Raw genomic sequence first — 4413 nt, 5'->3', positions numbered from 1 at the left:
TCTGAGACAGGGTTTCTCCGTGTAGCCCTGGCTGTCCTGGAACTCACTCTGTAGATCAGGCTGACCTCAAACTCAGAAATCCGATGGCCTCTGCCGTGAACTAGGGTCAAAGGAAGTGAAAAGAGGAGGCTCTTTGCTGCTGCAGCCTGTAGCGAGCCTTGAAGTGGGGCCATCCGAGCTCTGAAGAGAGGTAAATGCTGAAGCTTGGCTAGAGGAGAGAGCTGCTATTAACTTTGGGGGGGTGGTTTTTTTTCTTTTTTCTCCCTCTCTTTTCTATTTTTTTTTTCAAGACAAGGTTTCTCTGTGTAGCCCTGGCTGTCCTGGAACTCACTCTGTAGACCAGGCTGACCTCAAACTCAGAAATCTGCCTGCCTCTGCAGAGCTGGGATTAAAGGTGTGCACCACCACTGCTGGGCTTGCAATTAACTCTTAACTCCAAACTAAATGTCTTTATTATGGTGTACAAACTGAGGCGATTTCTGGGTGGCTTTTGCTGTCTCTTGTAAGGAGTATTATAAGGCTTTGTGCCTCTAGTGTGAGTCATGAGAGGACAGCAGGTTGAAGAGGTTTTCTGTTTACTTGAGAGGCCAGCAACAGCCCATTCACAGTGCTTTGTGATTTCTAACTCTTTTCCCTACAAACAAACTCTGTAGCCAGACACTTAAAACTTTCACTACACACCCCAAATAGCCACCCCAAATATTAACCACAAGAGTGTGATAGGTGTGTTTTATTAAATATCATAAATATAGTTGTATTAGTCTCAAACCAAAATCATCATTTTATTTAACCCTTTCATTTTTTTAAATCAAAAAATTTAATGGGGAATTAAGTGTAAATAATTTCTAATCTTCTAGATTCCCAGTAACTGGATAACAGCTCCATGCTCATTCTTTATTTTACCCATATTGGAAAGGCAGACATTACAAAGCTCTACAAGTGTAAGCCAGAGTGAGCTTGGACGACTCAGCATTGAAAGCACTGGTGTCAGCACTGCAGTTTACTCTGATCTTTCTGAGACACCACTGCATGCTCCCATTAGTCCTTTCCCATTTAGACACGTGGGATCCCAGCACTAGAAAACTTCAACTGCCAGAGACCAGGAATGAAGTTCAACGTCAAATCATCTCATCTCTCAGCTTGAGTTATAAAATATATGTTAAATCTAAATGTATATTGCTAAAGTGTTAACATCACCTGTAATAAAAAGCAGTAAGTACAGACATTTATTAACGAATGCTAAACCCCTGGAACATGATAAGCAAAGCAGAACTCCTGGTTACCATTTTTACACATACTCTTTGTTGTGTTTCAGGGCCACATGATCTGATTCAAAACAATAAACCTCAGGTCCTCTTCGGCAGATGGCAAATGTCCAATATTCATTCTGGCTTCTGAGAGTGGCTGACTTAGTCCTTCACTTCCATGGTTTTCAGAGTCATAACATACAAAAATCAAGTCTTTTCATCTTGAGAAATTTCGACAGGATGTGTGGGAGACTCACATTATCACTAACGGTTGTGTTGGTTTCATTGGGACTGAGGTTATTTTCCTCAAATTGTCCATTTTCTCTGTAAGGAGATGTGTTTTTAGTGGGACTACCTCTGGTCAGGGCGGCCCTTCAAGGTGAAGTTCTCAGGGTGTATCTCTGTTCTTGAAGTTCTGATAAGGATGTCGTCTGAGCTGAAACACAGTCTAGGAGAGAGGACAGTTCTGGCTCTCCAGAGACTGGCATGCCTTCAGAACCCGTGTCCAGAGGGTCGCTGGTGTTCTCATTACACTGCTCTCTGGAGGCACTGCTATCTCCCACCACATCTACTTCTTCCTCAGAATCTCTTAAGGATGACTAAAGTTCAGAAAGAGGGCCTGAAGCTGACGCAGCAGTCAGCTGATTCCGTCGTTCCACGGGCAGGCAGGCAGTTACGAGTCTGTGGTCCTCCAACTTGACCTGCACATCTGACTTTGTGCAAGGCATGAAATGGTCTATCCAGCTGTCCTCCTTCCTACTACCACAGAACACTGAAGTCTAGGTTTCTGAATCCCCATCTCCAGCTACTGATTCTTCCTGCCACACACAGGAACCAGGGTTGTTTTGTTTAGTGTTCCTGTCAGGCTGACAGTCATCACAGTTTCTAACAGCTGAGTCACTGTCATCAACACCATAGTCAAATAGCCTGTGATTTCTTCTACTACTGCATCTTTAATTAAGTCACTGACATTCACCTTTTTAACTTCCCTTTTCTCACAATCATCCACTATAAGACAGCGACAAGCTCGTTTAGCTCCTTGAAAGTCTGCATCATGGTCCACTACTGTCGTCCTGTGTTCCATTGGCTCCTTGTCTGATTTTACAGGCGAAGCTTCTTCTGAACTGTTTGTGGCTTCAGCTCTAAGACAGCCGCTAATGTTCTTTAAGACTGGAGGTGCTGGCTCTGTTAGCCTTCTGTCACAATTCTCTAGGGCCTGCCTTTCTAGGTCATGCTTTCCTGAAGTGGAAAGTCTTCTTTCCTAGGGCTTACCCATGATTCTCGAGCACTCTGCTGTTTTAACATCAGAAGCTCTTCCGTTATTATTTCAGAACTGGCACAGGCTCTGCTCTCTTCTTTGGTGATCGTACGTAAAAATGAGAAGAGATTTCTTCTGGGTGCGCAGTGCTACGATTTTGTAAAGTTCAACCACAAAAAGATTCATCCAAGCCCTTTAACCCCACTGTTAATCTTGTAATACGAGTAGATAGGGAAGCACTAGACTATGGCAAGTCCCTACCATACAGTCATCATGATCCACTACCTGTACCACCAAAGAGCTATCCTTGTGGAAATATTATTTCTTTATATCCTGAAGGAGATGGAGCCATGATCTACAATTGAGTTTCAGCTTCGGGCTTTCTGACTCTTAGTTTCAGCCTCGGAAAATACTAGAACCTCTTAAACGCCACTTTTGAAGGGTTTCGTCTAGTACTTAATGTCCAAGCATCTGTAGTTATATGTCATCACTGTTAATGTTCATGTTACACTGAGACTTCCAGAATTACTTATATCTGCTGTACTAGCACAACTTGTTATCTCTTAGTCTGGCCTGCCACAGCGGGACACTTGGGGAGGCTCCGGTCCTTCAGCCCGCTGTGTCACCAACTCCAGCTCCCTCCTCTGCAGGAAGCTCCACAGCGGCTGCTCTTCTGCTGCGCTTCCAGGTGCCTCCCCCGCTCCCCGAAACCCCATTCATTTTTAATAGAAGGATTTTTGCACGGTTGGCAAGCACTCCACCCCAGGCATATACTGTTAGCTCTGACTTTTTAAAGTCAACACAATTTCTTAAGAAAAAAAAAGTATGAGGCACAATGAGACTTCTCTTACCCATCCTTTGGGGAACCACAATTTTTGTTTCCTTTGAACTCTTAGGATCTTCCTACACTAGTGATGGGACACTAGTGAGGTTACACACAGACACACACACACAGAGAGAGAGAAAAGAAAAGAGCAGAAGAAGAGGCAAAGGAGCTGTGTGTGTGTATATGTATGTACACATATATGTATATATGTATATATATTACATATGTATGTTATGTGTATATGTGTTATATTTATATATTATATAAATATATAGTCATATATGCATATATTATATATTATACACACACTAGTAATATATTATATATATATAGTCATCCAGGAGGAAGGAAAAGAAAGATAACATAAAAATGTTCCTGCTGGTGATTTTATGTGGCAAGAAAACTGATTTCTTTTTCCATTTTCTGCCTTATCTTGGAGCACAGGGCCCTTGCAGGTTCATTCCATGAAACCAAGCCATTTGTGCACCTAAATCATGATCTGGAGTCTGGGACAGCTGATTATTATTATTATTATTATTATTATTATTATTATTATTACAATCAGAAGGCAAGAGAATCATTAATCTAAGGCCAGTCCCAACTCAAAAAAAAATTTACTTAGTGTTATATTACTTTAAAAAAAATAGAAAATAACAAATGCCAACAATGTAAAGAGGAACCAGGAGAAAGGCTCAACAGGCTCAAAGGCTCAACATTAGCCTCCCAAGTCTGACTACGTAACTTCAGAGCCCAGAACACATGTACAAAGCTGGAGGCAACAACCCAGACCTGTAATCCAAGCATTCTGTCAGAGATGAGAAGTAGACTTAGGATAGAGCCTAGAATAAGTGAGCCAGCTAGCCTGGAATGTGCATCCGGGCAGAAATCCTGCCTCAACAAGGTAGAAGGGACCAACTCCCAAAAATCATCCTCTGACCTTCAGACTCATACGGACTTCTAGACACACAAAATCAATTAATTCTTTATTAATTATTAATTAAAACAATGCAAAGGGATCAAATCCACATCTAAAAGGCTAGCAGATGGCTCATCAGGGAAAGCCCTTTCCTTGCAAGCCTGGT

The 4413-nt window shown here is 42.1% G+C and overlaps 1 pseudogene; it reads right to left on the bottom strand.

Moving 5' to 3' along the window:
* Positions 1 to 1288: 1288 nt before the first annotated feature.
* Positions 1289 to 4413, bottom strand: part of LOC116095560 — a 9503-nt pseudogene continuing 6378 nt past the window's right edge.

Source organism: Mastomys coucha, chromosome X (assembly GCF_008632895.1).
Source record: "Mastomys coucha isolate ucsf_1 chromosome X, UCSF_Mcou_1, whole genome shotgun sequence".
NCBI classification, from domain to species: domain Eukaryota; kingdom Metazoa; phylum Chordata; class Mammalia; order Rodentia; family Muridae; genus Mastomys; species Mastomys coucha.
Note: the sequence above shows the minus strand (reverse complement) of the source record. Positions and strands in the feature narration are given on the sequence as shown.